This window comes from Dipodomys spectabilis, unplaced genomic scaffold (genome assembly GCF_019054845.1).
Source record: "Dipodomys spectabilis isolate Male_0828 unplaced genomic scaffold, ASM1905484v1 ptg000067l, whole genome shotgun sequence".
NCBI lineage: Eukaryota > Metazoa > Chordata > Mammalia > Rodentia > Heteromyidae > Dipodomys > Dipodomys spectabilis.
In genome coordinates, this window is record NW_024870744.1 from 6111250 (window position 1) to 6125622 (window position 14373).

General features: G+C 54.1%; 1 pseudogene; it reads left to right on the forward strand.

The window, feature by feature from the left end:
- The first annotated feature begins 698 nt into the window (after window positions 1–698).
- Window positions 699–11549, forward strand: LOC122108872 (annotated as a pseudogene).
- The last annotated feature ends 2824 nt before the right edge of the window (window positions 11550–14373 follow it).

The following is a 14373-nucleotide window of genomic DNA, read 5'->3' on the forward strand; positions in this document are numbered from 1 at the left end:
AGGTTCAGAGATGGTTGGTTAGGCAGCAGGGTTGGCAGGAGCCCTGAGGGTTTGTGGCTCTGGTGTGTGTGTGTGTGTGTGTGTGTGTGTGTGTGTGTGTGTGTGCGTGCTGGCGTGTGGAGTGGGGACACAATGGTGGTGGTAGGACAGTAGCTGGGCCTCAGTGGAGACTGTAGTGCCAGGCAGAGCTGCCCGTTCCTGGCTCCTGTGGGTGCTAGTGACCCGTCTGACCCCTCTGTTGGCTGTGCTCTCCACCTGCTCAGGCGCCAGAGGACCCGAGGAGATGTGAACTCTCAGATCTGTCAGGAGAGAGATGAATGGTGGGGAGCTGTGGGGAGAAAGCGGGAAGGAAGGAGAGACCCCGGAGGCTGGTGGGTGACCATCCTTCTAGGCCACAGGTCAGAAGGTGAGCAGGAGGAGGCGCTGAGGCAAGTGGGGGCCGCCGCCCAGCCAGGCCTTGTGGATCAGGCCTGTGCTGCCAGTGTCTCTCCCTGCGCAGGTGGTCTGGGAGCTGGGGCCTCTGTAGGGCCCTGCGCCCCAGCCTCCCTGCCACCTGAGGCCCCCGCTGGGCTGGGAACAAGACACCTGGGCTCTCGGGGACTTGGTGTCTGGGCACAAGGGACAGTAGGCTGTGGGAGTCAGGGCAGGGGAGCAGCTCTGAGGACAGAGGCAGGTGGCATGCCCACTAGCAAGTGGCGATGGCCGGGCCCAGTCAGTGTGGATCTCCTGACAGTTCTTGGTGGGAGCAGCAGCCCCGCCTCCTCACCCTCTCACCTCTGCCAGGGCCTGGCAGCCAGGTGGGCTCCACGGAGCCTCGGGAGGAAGGCAGGGTGTGCTACCTTCTTCTGCCGTGGGTGTTCTTCAGCGTGGGTCAGCCTCTGTGGGGAGCGCAGATACTTCAGAGTTGAACCCTGGCCCTGGGTGTCTCCCCTGCTTGGAAGATGAGGGAGAAAGATCCAGATCCCTCCCCAGGTGGCAGGGAAGTACTCCCAGAGGCGTCCTCATCCATTGACGCCTTTATCTTGGCCTCTCAGAGCCTTCCGGGAGGGTCGTGAGAGGAAGGAGCTCGGTCCCCAGGGAGGCTGCTGCAGACTCAACAGGCTGCAGACACCTGTCTTTTAGTGAGCAGCTAGCAGCTCATCCTCCTGGGAGAGGAAATGGGAATAATGGCCACTTTTCACACCTGCCTGAACCTCTCCTTGATGGGCAGCAGGTAGACTGTCCTGGCCAGGCTGGCCTGGGGCCTCCTGTCACCAGACAGGCCAGGATGAATCTGTTCATGTTTGTCCCATTTCCTGGATTCCCGTGTTTTGGGCGTTTGACCTGTGTGTGGTGGAGGGTGCTGGTGCTTGAACTCCGGGCCTCACTTTTTCACTTAGCTTTATTATCAAGGTTGGAGCTCTACCACTTGAGCCACATCTCCACTTCTAGCTTTATTTTTTTTGGCCAATCCTGGGGCTTGAACTCCAGGCCTGGGTGCTGTTCCTGAGCTTTTTTTTCTGTTGTTAGTTGTGGGGCTTGAACTCTGGGCCTGGGCGCTGACCCAGAGCTCTTCAGCTCAAGGTGAGCGCTGTACCACTTGAGCCACAGCATCACTTCTGGTTTTTCGGGTGGTTTATTGGAGATAAGAATCTCACGGACTTTCCTGCCTGGGCTGGCTTTGAACCGTAGTACTCAGATCTCAGCTTCTGGAGTGAGCCCCTCACCCCCCTCCCCCCCCCCCCCCCCCCCCCGCTGTTCCTGAGAGTTTTTGCTCTATCACTTGAGCCACAGCTCCACCTCCAGCTTTTTGGTGATTACTTGGAGATAAGAGTCTCACAGAGTTCCCTGTCCTGGCTGGCTTCAAACTTTAGTCTTCAGAGTGCTATTTCTTAAATAGCTAGGATTAAAGGCGTGAGTCACCAGAACCTGGCCCGTCTAGAGTTTTATATAAAAGGAATTACACCCTGAATCTCTCCTTTTCCACCCAGAATAATTAAATTTGAGACTCTTTCAGGTGGTTGAGTTCACCCATAGTTCATTCCTCATACTGCCCCACTGTATGGTCACACCTAGCTTGGCCTTAGCTTCTAGGTTAGACCTTTGGCAGGTGGAGCTGCGGGAGGCAAATGTAAGACTAGTCTTTCTGTGGGAACACCCATTTCCTTCCTCAAGGGGCAGGAAGTCCAAGTTAATTTCCAAAGTGCTTGTAGGGTCCTCTGTTCTCCAGTGGCTTCTGAAAGCTCTAGCTGCTCCCCTCGGCCCTGACAGATCATATGCTCAGCCTTTCATTCTTATACAATGCATGTAATGGCATCTCCTTGTGATTTTAGTATACTTTCCCCTAATGACTAGTGAAGTTGAAATCTATGTTTCATATACTTTGCAGCTATCCATGAGTATTCTTTTTCTCTCTTTTTGTTACAGGTCTGGGGCTTGAACTGGGGCTTGCTCTTGCATAGCTTGCTTCCTAGTTGGTGTTGTACTGCTTGATTCATACTTCCAGGCCCACTTTGGCTGGTTACTATTATTATAATAATTATTATTACTATTGTTGTCGCCAATGCTGGGGCTTGAACTTAGGGCTTTGTTCTTACACAGCCTGCTTGGGAGGTTGGTGCTTTTCTACCAGATCCACATTGCCAGTAATCCATTTTGGGTGGCTCCCCACCTTCTTCTCCTTCTTCTTCTCAGTATTAGGGCTTGAACTTGGGGCCTGAATCCTGTTCCTTACCTGTTTTTGCTCAAGGTTAGCCCTCTACCACTTTACCATACCTCCACTTCTGACTATGTAGTGGTTAATTAGAGATATGGGTCTCACAGACTTTCCTGCCTAAGCTGGATTTGAACCATAAGCTGGATTTGAACCATGACCCTGTGATGAGTTTGTATATCAATAGCTTAGACTTAATAGTTTCACTTAGTTTATCTAAGCACTTCAAATACCACCCACACCAATAACTAACTCCTAGGCCTAGTTCTACTAAGCTTGCCTCATGTCCGTGGCTCCGCAGTAGTGGACACTGGCAGGAGAGTGCAGTGGAGCCAAGGCCTGGGAGGAGAGGCGGGGCCGGGGAGAGGGGAGGCGGGGCCTGGGAGAGGAGAGGCGGGGCCTGGGAGAGGAGAGGCGGGGCCCGGGAGAGGCGAGGCGGGGCCGGGGAGAGGGGAGGCGGGGCCTGGGAGAGGAGGGGCAGGTCAGGAGAGAGGAGAGGCGGGGCCAAGGGAGCAGCACCAGCTGGGAGAGGAGAAGCAGGCAGAGGTGGCTGGGAAGAGACAGGTGGACCCTGCAGTCCTGGTTTAGGCAGCTGTTTCCAGATGTCAGACTTTGCTAGAGAGCCATAATATTGCCACAAAAATAGACCTGAGCATCAGCGGAACAGGTTGGAAGACACAGAAAACAAAAGCGCGTAACTACAGTTGTTTGAGAGTCGGCAAAGGAGGGGAACAAACAGCCTCTTGAACAATGGGTGTTGGGAGGACTGGGCAGCCATGTGCAGAAAACTAAAAGTGGATCCCTGTTGTCATCATGCATTTTGAAGTTGAACACAAGGAAAGGTTGGCAGGGGTGTGGGGGAAAAGGATCTCTGCTGCCGTGCTGGTGGGAATATAAACCAGTACAACCACTCTGGAAAGCAGTCTGGAGCTTCCTCAAAAACGAAAGTTCCCTGTGACCAGCCATACCACTCCTGGGCATCTACCCTGACCATCACGAGCCAGGCTATGATAAAGACACCTGCACATCCATGCTCACTGCCACACTACTCACAATAGCCAAGCCATGGAAACAGCCCAGATACCCCACAATAGAGGAGAGGATCCCAAAAATGGGGTACCTGTACACAATGGAATTTTACACAGCCATTCGAAAGAAATAATGTCATTTGCAGGGAAATGGATGGAACTAGAACAAATCATGTTAAGTGAGGTAAGCCAAGATCAGAGAGACCAACTGCACAGGTTCTCCCTGATGTGCAGAAGTTACATTGAAAATGCACTGGGATAGGACAAAGTATACCAGATTCTAGATATGCACATACAGTAGCACCAAAAGAAGAGAGTTTAGGAGAGAATCATAGAAGCGCAATAGCCAAGCACCTCTTCATATATATAAAAAATAAAAGACATACTGAAACAAACTCCAAAGATACGGAAACAAAGGACTTAAAATTGATTTCTTTCTCTGCTGATTCCTTATTGTTTACCTTATACATGGTGTGCTCAGTGCACTTCTGTGGGAGGGCGGGGGGGGGGGGGCGGCCCAGAATGTGAGGGAGAAGGGTAAAAAAGTGCAGCAGTGGAGCGCACTGGTCATGGGTGGAAGTGCACTGTGCGACTGTGGTGCAGACGGGAGGGAGGGGAAAGGAGAGAGTGAGGGACAGAGGAAATGGATTTATCACCTGACCAAGTCAGCGTAACCTCTCCATACACATAACCCTTCTAAATTAACAATAAGGTAAAAAAGGACTTAGTTTTAAAAGTTAAACTAATGGGGCTGGGAAGGTGGCTCAGTGGTAGAGCGCTTGCCTTGCATGGATGAGGCCCTGGGTTTGATTCCTCAGCACCACATAAGCAGTAAAAGCCGGAAGAGGCGCTGTGGCTCAAGTGGTAGAGCGCTAGAGTTCATCTGAAGAGCTGAGGGACAGCGCCCAGGCCCAGAGTTCTGGCCCCACCACTGTGAAAAAACCAAAAACAAAAAGAAAGCTTAAAAATTTGAAAGTTACTTGAAAACTAAGAAGTTGTTTTCACTTAGATTTTCCTACAGCCAAACCATGTGCCAACTACATACATGAGGGGAAAAGATACATTCAAGGTATGTGGCCACCAGGCACCATGGCTCACACCTGCAATCCTAGCTACTCGGGAGGCTGAGATCCGAGGATCACAGTTTGGAGCTCCCCACAGCAGATCAGTCCATGAGACGCCATCTCCAAAATAATCAGCAAAAATAAGGACTGGGTGTGTGGCCCAAGTGCTCCAGTGCTGGCTGAGCAAGCCAGGGCAGCAGGAATGTGGCCTGGGTTCCAACCTCAGTGCAGGCCAAATACACAAATGAGAGGTCAGGTGTTCCCTGCCCGGTTCCTTGGTTTCCCAGAAGCTAGTCGGAGTTATTTGTTTCATGGCTGAAGGAGTAGGAAACAGTAAGGTAAAGGTAGAACAGTAGTACAGGGAGTTGAAAGGACTGATTTTGGGGCCTGAGCCAATCACAGGTGGCTGTGTGTGTGTGTGGTGTTCAGTAAGCCTTTCCAAGAAGGCCTGTTAGCCGTATTTGAACTCTTTCTCTCCCTCCTTCCCTCCTTCCCTCCCTCCCTCGTTCCCTCCCTCTCTCCTTCCTTCTCTTTCTCTTTCTCTTTTTTTCTTTCTCTCCCTGCCTCCCTCCCTCCCTCCCTCCCTCCTTCTCTCCCTCCCTCCTTCCTTCCTTCCTTCCTTCCTTCCTTCCTTCCTTCCTTCCTTCCTGCCTGCCTGCCTGCCTGCCTGCCTTCCTCCCTTCCTTCCTTCTTTCCTTCCTTCCTTCCTTCCTTCCTTCCTTCCTTCCTTCCTTCCTTCCTTCCTTCCTTCCTCCTTTCCTTCCTTCCTTTCTTTTTTCTTAAGCTGGGACTTGAACTCAGTACCTGAAGCTTTTGCTCCTTCCCTAGCACTCTCCCAACTGAGCTCCACCTCCAACCCCAATATTCCAACTCTGAACCATGAAAACTCCTGACTTTCGTAGCTCAGTGACCAGCGCGGGCCCAGCATGCGCAGGTTCCTCACAGGAAGTCAAAGGAAATAGATGCCGGGAGGGGTGAGGGAAGGCGGGGGAGCAGCTGAACTTCCCACTCTGTGTTTCAGGAAAACTGAAGCACTACTTGCTTCACCCCGGAACCCTTCTCCTGATGACTCTCACTCTGGTTTTCTTCAGGTAAGAAGCTAGGCTTGGCAGTGGCCCGCCGGAGCCGGGTGGGGCCCTAGGCTGCCTTCCACACCACAATCCCAGCAGGATGAGGGTGCTGCCACCCTCAGCTGGGCTAGATGGTGTGTCCAGCCCGTCCTGGCCTGTGCCCTTGGCCCTCACGGTGATGCCCATTTTCCTTCCACTTGGTCGGGGGCTCTGGGCTGGGTGGTTGGCCTGGGGAAGGGGAGGAAGGCCAGTCTGGGCGGAGGGTGGGGCCCGGGCAGCGGACCCCTGCAGGCCTGCATCCTGAGCAGCTGTCTCTGCCCACTTCCTTCTCCTAGCTATGGGTTCTGGACCCCCAGCAGACAGGCACAGGGAGGCCTGGGAGCTGAGTCCAGGTGAGTGAGGCTGAGGGATGGAGGAGGGCCTGCGTGGCCTGTGCTGGGAGCCTGACCTGTGTGTCCCATCCGGCAGCCTTTGTCACCTCAGTTGCCCTAAAGCGTTGCCTGCCTGTCCCCCTTTGTCCTCAGCTCCCATCTGACCTCCAGCCCCGACCCTGGGCTCCCCTGGCTCTCTGGGCCGTCCATCTGAGGATCCTCTTGAGAGCATGGCTTTGCCTTCCACCCTCCTGCCTCACCCCTGTACCAGGTGGTCCCCAGGTCCTCATCTGCCTTTCTGTGTCTCCCACATCCATGGGCTTCTCTTTGCCTTCTCAGCCCTGCCGAGCCAAAGCTGTTCTGTGTGTGGGGAGGGGGCTGGGCACCCCCGCCCGGGCCTGATCTGGGCAGTGGGACTTCCCCTGCGTTGCTCTGCCTTCCTCTCCTGCAGTCAACGAGACCGCGGGGCTCAGCTCACGCGCGCTCAGCACATGCAATGTCTGCTTCCTTGAACCAGCTGCACTCAACTGACTTTTTGTTAAATTGCAAAACATTTTTGCCTGGTCAAGGCTCATACCTGTAACCCTAGCTACTCAGAAGCCTGAGATCTGAGGATTGTGGTTCAAAGTCAGCCTGGGCAGGATAGTCCCTGAGACTCTTATCTCCAATAAACCACCAGAAAATTGGAAGTAGTGCCTTAGCTTAAGTGGTAGAGCGCTAGCCTTGAGCTGAAGAGCTGAGGGACAGCGCCCAGGCCCACAACTGACAAAACAAAATAAAACAAAAACCTTTTTAAAAAATTTAAAAATGGTTATTATAAAGGTAATATAGAGAGGCGTTACAGTTACATAAGTCAGATAATGAGTACATTTTTCTTTGGGCAATGTCACCCCTTCCCTCTCTGTCTCCCTGATTTTCCCTCCCCACCCCACCCATAAGTTGTAGAGTTCATTCTCAACACAGTGTCCAGTGAGTACCACTGCTGCATTTGTTCACCCTTTGTCCCTCCATTTCTATGCCCCCTTTACCCTTCCAAACTCAGGTAAATGAATAAACAAGAAAAAAAGAAAACAAAACCAGCAATGAAGAACTAAACGTCTTGTTTCCATTTCCTGGAGTTCATTTTGATAAACATTAGTTTATCTGATCAGATGCACATAGGCATTGTGCCTTTGTATTCACCTGATTTAAAGAGGATACTCTCAGGCTGGCGTAACGTGGACTTAAACTTCATGTGTGTGTGTGTGTGTGTGTCTGTGTGTGTGTGTGTGTATCTGTCTGTTTGTCTGTCTTTCTCCATCTGTGTCATTGAGTATGTGTGTGTGTGTGTATGTGTCTATCTGTCTGTATATGTCTGAATCTGTGTCCGAGTCTGTGTGTATATTTGTCTGTGTGTCCGTGTCTATGTCATTGAGTATGTGTGTATGGCAGTACTGAGGTTTGAACTCGGGGTTTAAGCACTGTCCCTTAGCTTTTTCACTCAAGGCTAGCTCACTACCACTTGAACTACAGCTCCACGTCTGGCTTTTGGTGGCTAACTAGAGATAAACATCTCAGACTTTCCTGGCCAGGCTGTGTTTGAACTGCGATCCTCAGATCTCAGGCTCCTGAGTAGCTGTGATTTCAGGCCTGAGCCGCTGCACCAGCAGGTTTTGCCCTTTTGTGAGTGGCGTGATTTTGTCACCTGTGTCATCAGGGTTCATCCCTGCTGCAGCCTGCACTGCGCTTCCCTGCCCTTTCCATGCGGACTACCTACTCCCAGAGCCATCACGGGAAGAAAATGGTGGCTGCTGCAGGCTCTGCCCTGTGGGCTCCTCGTCTGTGGGGTCCGCTGCTCCCAGTGTCACAGGCCTGGCAAGGACAGGGTTTCCTGCCGCCATTGAGGCTGGTCTCTGACACCCTGAGATTGGAGGCCTGGGCTCTGGGTGCCACAGAAAGTGCCACAGGCCAGTCTGAGGCGCAGGAGAGCTGGTGTGGGCATCTGATGGTTCCCTAGGGAAGAGATTGCTGCTCAGCCCTCCTAGAGTTACAGGAGCCACTAGGCCCCTCCCAGCCTGCAGCATGGGTCCACGAGCCCTGTGGTTCCTTGGGTGCTTGGTTCCTCTGTCACTTTGAAAAGACAAATTAGAGACTGGAAGTCTCAGCCCTTCCACCAACTCTGGTTCTGGGTGATGAGGGGGTGCAACCCGCACAGCCGGTGAAGGACGGCTCCTCACGCCCCACAGCCCCGTGGGACGAGGGTCCCGAGTGACTCCTGTGCACACTTGTGTTTTGGTTTTCAGGATGGTGTATCCCCCGCCGATGGCTCTGACGCTCGCGTGAGTAAATGGACTGTCGCTGCAAGGGGCGCAGGGGTCTGTGGCAAAGATATGCACAGGCAGTTTCTTTGGGCTGGCTTGTGGCTTGGCTACCATGCCTGAAGCCTCCACAGGGCAGGAAAAAGCAACAAAGAAACGCTCTAGATTTTCCTGGATTAGTGCTCAATGTTCTGTTTCCTGTTTTGTTTTGTTTTTTTTTTTTTGTATTGGAGGTTGACCTGAGGACCCCAGAGGATCTGTTCTGTTTCTTTGACTTGAGTTCCTGGCAGAGTCATGGGTTCCCTAAGGGGTGCTTGGGTGGGGTGAGGACCACTCCAAGCCTTGCCAGCAGATCTCAGCTCCTTCTGCAGGAACAGGGCCGGCATTCGGGGATGGCTGCTGCCTGGTCCCCTCGAGTCTGATTTGCCTCTGGTTGGTCTCCTGGTGACGGCCAGGTCTGCCTGTGGGAGGACGGAGGCAGCCGGGGAGAGGGCAGGTACGGCGGTGGGCACACATTGCACACCGAGTGTGGCTCTCTTTCTCTGTGCAGTAGGAGAGACGTCCTTGTCCTGACGCCATGGCTGGCTCCCATCATCTGGGAGGGGACCTTCAACATTGACATCTTGAATGAGCAGTTCCGGCTTCAGAACATCACTGTAGGGTTATCTGTGTTTGCCATCAAAAAGTAAGAGATGAGCAGGGTGGAGGGCGGAGGCCTGGGGACACCCAGATCTGTCCTGTGTTCAGGCCATGGTGGAGGGTGGGGGAGATGGAAGGGTGGTTGTGAAAGCTCCTTCACTCCGTGACCTTCCTGGGCCCCTATTGCTCAGCCGCTGGTCAAGCCCAGTGCCATTTCCCCTGACAGCTGGTGCCCGGTCTCCTCCCTCTATCCCCTCAGCCAGGGGTGGCTGCACCCCCTCTGCTAGAGGAGGCAGCGGAGAGGAGGGAGGAGCCTGGCTTCCTCTGGGAGCAGCAGGAGCATGGTGCCGGCCAAGCTGGGGCCCCTGCTTTACACTCGGATGCCAGGCAGGGCTAAGGCGCTGGTCAGCAGACCATCTGACTGCAGGCCCTGGGCTTGGCAGTCCATCTGTCCATCTGGGCTTGGCAGTCCACCAGGGGTGCTGGTGGGACCAGCTGGATGGGAGCTAGTGAGCAAGCTGCCTCAGGCCCAGCTGCCCTTTGGAGGCTGTGGAGAAAGGCCTGGGTGCAGGAATGGGCCCTGGGGTGGAGATGGAAGCTCCTGCCCGTCACAGAGCAGCAGCAGCAGTGTGCAGAAGGACCCTAGGACAGCCCTAGGCTGCCACCACCTCACCGGCTGGGACTTGAGGCGGTGGTGGCTGGCAGGAGGGTCTCAGAAGGGCACAGATGCAGCATGAGCACTCTGGTCCCACTGCCGGGGACTAGAGCAGCACCCAGCACAAAAGCCCTGCTGCCACGTTTGGCCACGCTGTCTCCCTGGGACCCGGTGTGGGCCCAGCAGACACCAGCAGGTGCTGAGCCCGCGGGAAGGCGGCCGGCCACCCCACCGCTGTCAGCTGGGGCTGAAGCCTCGGTGGCTGCGCTTGGTGCCCTGAGAAGGATTCACTGAGGAGCCCGTGCGGTGTGGGTACGAAGGGTGAGCGTGGGCAGCAAGTGGAGAGCCCTGTCCCGTGGCAGAGGTCCAGTCCCTGGGCAGTCTTGAGGGAGGACCGGCCATGAGGCAGGCGGAAACTTCCTGAGCTACAGCTCTTGCTCTTGGAGCTAAGACCCGGGTGTGAGCAAACGCTGGTGGGTCTGCCCCTTCTTCCTCATGTGCCCATCTGCCTGGCCTGCCTGCCCTTCCGAGTCCTGCTCCCTGCGCTTCCTGAGGATCCAAGGCCTAGAAATGGTTTGCTGAGGCCATTGTCTGAAGGCTACTTCATGCTGTGAAGGAAGGGCTGGGTGTAGAGACTCTTCCTTCCCTAAGATGGGGCTGAGGGACAGGCCCACAGGAGGGGAGACAGTATGCAGACCTAGGGGTGCTGTACAGTTGCCCTGGAGTCCCAGGGTCCCCAGCCAGGTGTCCTGGAGCCCCAGGGATGATGGCCAGGTGTCCTGGAGCCCCAGGTGTCCAGCAGCGTGGCAAAGATACCTTTAGGATCCAGGTGTGTCGCTCAGTCTGGCATTTGCCACAGAACGGTGGGGCCACAGGAAGCCTCCGGCTCTGGCTCAGGTCTGCTGTGGACTGTGGGATGCTGGTGGTCCCCATCTCTGACAGAGCAGGGTGATTGGCAGGAGAGGGTGGGTTCCACTGGACCCGGGTGGGTTCCGACTCCGGGCCCATCCACACCTCCCCCACCCCTCGTCCTCCCTTGCAGGTACATCACCTTCCTGAGGCTGTTCCTGGAGTCTGCGGAGCAGCACTTCATGGTGGGCTACCGTGTCACCTACTACGTGTTCACCGACCGGCCCGCAGACGTGCCCCAGGTGGGGCTCGGGCCGGGACGGCGGCTGGCGGTGCTGCCGGTGCGCAGCTACCCGCGCTGGCAGGACGTGTCCATGCGCCGCATGCAGATGATCAGCCAGTTCTTGGAGCAGCCCTCCCGGCAGGAGATGGATTATCTGGTGTGCGCCGACGTGGACATGAAGTTCCAAGACCACGTGGGCGTGGAGATCCTGACCCCGCTCTTCGGCACCCTGCACCCCGGCTTCTACACGAGCAAGCGCGATGCCTTCACCTACGAACGCCGGCCCCAGTCCCAGGCCTACATCCCCCACGACCAGGGGGACTTCTACTACATGGGGGCCTTCTTTGGGGGGTCAGTGGCGGAGGTGCACCGGCTCACCAAGGCCTGTCATGAGGCCATGGCGGTCGACCGGGCCAACAACATCGAGGCTGTGTGGCATGACGAGAGCCACCTGAACAAGTACCTGCTGCTCCGCAAGCCCACCAAGGTGCTGTCCCCGGAGTACCTGTGGGACCTGCACATGCTGCCCTGGCCCTCCGTGCTGAAGAAGCTGCGGTTTGTCGCCGTACACAAGAATCATCAGGAAATCCGGAACCGCTAGCGGGACTGGAGGGCGGTGGTCAGCGACACCAAGGGCATGCAGCCCGTGCTGCCCTGGAAGGCTTTTAGAGAAAAGGCTTAGTGCCAACCTTCCTTTGACACTAGAAGTTGCTGAAGCTCCCCTCCCCCATCTCCACACCTCCGTCTCCCCTGTCCTCCCAAGGCCAGCAGGCAGGCCAGGCACCAACTCGCTACAGAGACAGGCCTGGTACTCGGGTGCAAGTCGGGGCCTCTAGGATGGATGACCTTGCCATCGGTCCCCTCTGTGTGTCCTTGGCTCTGGAGGCAGGTGGTCCCAGCCCCTCCACAGAAGATGGATTACGTCGTGGGGTAGGGGAGGGGGCAGGGCGGTGGGCCTGAAGAGCCTGGGGCTGGGCCGTCTTCAGCCTCAGGCTGTTTTCCTGCTCCTCTCTGAGTTCTGGTAGCAGAGCAGACGCTGGAGGACGTCCTTCTTGCCATGCTGTGCGGGGAGGCTTCGCGGTGAGGCTTTGGGTCAATGATGGCCTGGAGAGGCCATGGCCTCTGTCCAGCCCCGAGGAGGCCGTAGCCAGCTGCCCCCGTCCCTGGGCCTGAACTCAGAGCCTGGATGCTGTCCTGAGCTTTTGTGCCCAAGGCTAGCACTCTACTTTTTGAGCCACTGCTCTACTTACAGCTTTTTGGTGGTTAATTGGAGGTAAAGAGTCTCATGGACTTTCCTTCCTAGGCAAGATTTGAACTGCAGTCCTCATATCTCAGCCTTCTGAGTAGCAAGGATTGCAGGCGTGAGCTACTGGTGCCTGGCAATATCTTGTTTTACCTTGTGGTTCTCTTGTGACATTGATGTGGAATGTTTTTACGTAATTACTTACCATTTGTGACTTTGTGGGGGGTTCTAGAGATTAAACCCAACCCCTCATGCTTGCTAGGAAAGATCTCTACCACTGGAGCCATGTCTCCAACCCACCTCTGCCCACGTTTTAGTTGGTTTGCTTTTTATCATTGGATTTGGAGAGTTCTTTGTGTAATTTATACATGTTTTTATCATTCTGTGTTTCACATTTCTACATTGGGCTTCACTTTTTATTCTCAGTAAAATCTTTCATCAAGCAGAATGGCATTTTTTGTTTCCTTTCATTTTGTTGTTTTATTTCATGGATCCTGGGGCTTAAACCCTAGGCCTGGACACTGTTCCTGAGCTTTTGTGTTCCAGACTAGTGCTGTACCACTTAAGTCACAGCTCTACTGTCAGCTTTCTGTGGTTAATTGGAGATAAGTGTCTCATGGAACTTTCAAGCTGAGTTGGCTTCAAACTGTGGTCCTCAAATCTCAGCCTCCTGTGTAGTTAGGATTACAGGTGTGAGCCACAGATACCTGGCTAGAAATACTGAATTAATTAGATCCTCCAGGTCTCAATTGGCTTTTTAACTCAAAGCTAGCACTCTGCCACCTGAGCCACACCACCACTTTTGGTTGGCGTTTTGCTGGAAAAATGGAGGTAAGAGTCTCATGGACTTTCCTGGCATACACTGTGATCCTCAGATCTCAGCCTCCTGAGTAGCTGGGATTACAGGTGTGAGCCCATTAGTACCTGGCTAGTGTTTAATGAAGTTTATCGATTATAGTTTGGGACTTGTACCTGAGACACCTCTGCCAAGGTCACTTAGTCACAAGGTCACCTTGTGATACCTTCAAGAAGTTGATGCATGAGCAGGTGTCTGTTCTGCTGTGAGTTTTTTTTTTGCAAAGTGTGTGTGTGTGTGTGTGTGTGTGTGTGTGAGAGAGAGAGAGAGAGAGAGTAAAAGAGAGAGAGAGAGAGAAAGAGACGATGTCAGTACCAGCCCCACTTGTGGACAGGCTGCCCTGCCTTGGTGGACTTGCCCGTGTGCCTTTGTGGGGGGACTCGACTGTTCTTCTCTGGCCTTCACTCTGCAGCACCCAGTCTAAAGGACTGTAGCTGTGTGACATCATCAGGAAGTGGCAGAGGGAGGACCTCCCACGCGGGCCCTCCCAAAAGGCATCCAATCAGCAGGAAAATCCACCTGTCAGAGGCAGCTTTTCCACCTGCTCCCCTGAACCCTGACACGGAGCTTCTCTCATTACCAGACTCTACACCTTCTCCCCGTTCCCCGGACCCTAAGCTGACCACCCTGAACCACAAAACAGAAGAACAGTAAAACAAATGGCTCGGATGCATGAACATGATTTGGCGTTCCATTTCTCTGTGCCGAATTTCTATGAGAAATGTTGGTAATCCAGAGTGTCCAGGCCTTTCACCTCCTGTTAATTAATTAATTGATTGATTTTTTTCTGTTATGTGGTGCTGAGGAATCGACTTCCTAGCCCTCTAATCTTTTCTTATATCTTCCTACTCCAATGTTTCCTCACCCAGGCTGCTAGTAGCCCTTTCGTCCTTGAAAAGTTCTTATTTTTTTTTGGAGGTGGGGTACAGTTGTGGGGCCTGAACGCTCGGCCTGGGCGCTGTCCCTCAGCTCTTCAGCTCAAGGCTAGCGCTCTACCACTTGAGCCACAGCGCCACTTCTGGCTTTTTTTCTTTTTGCTTATATGGTGCTGAGGAATCAAACCCAGGGCCTCATGCATACAAGGCAAGCGCTCTACCACTGAGCCACCATCCAGCCCCCTGTTTTATATTACTTCTTATTTTTATTTCATTTTATCGTGGCTGGCTTCCCTGCGCGATGCTGGCAAGAGTCACAAATGTCTCCGCCTGGCTTCGTAGCGATCCGTTCTCCCCTATTGCTCTGTGTGTCTGTCTGCAATCAGCAACCTATCATTCTCTCATAAAGCCGAAGAGTGCCTCACAGCACTGATTCTCTGACTTTGCTCTT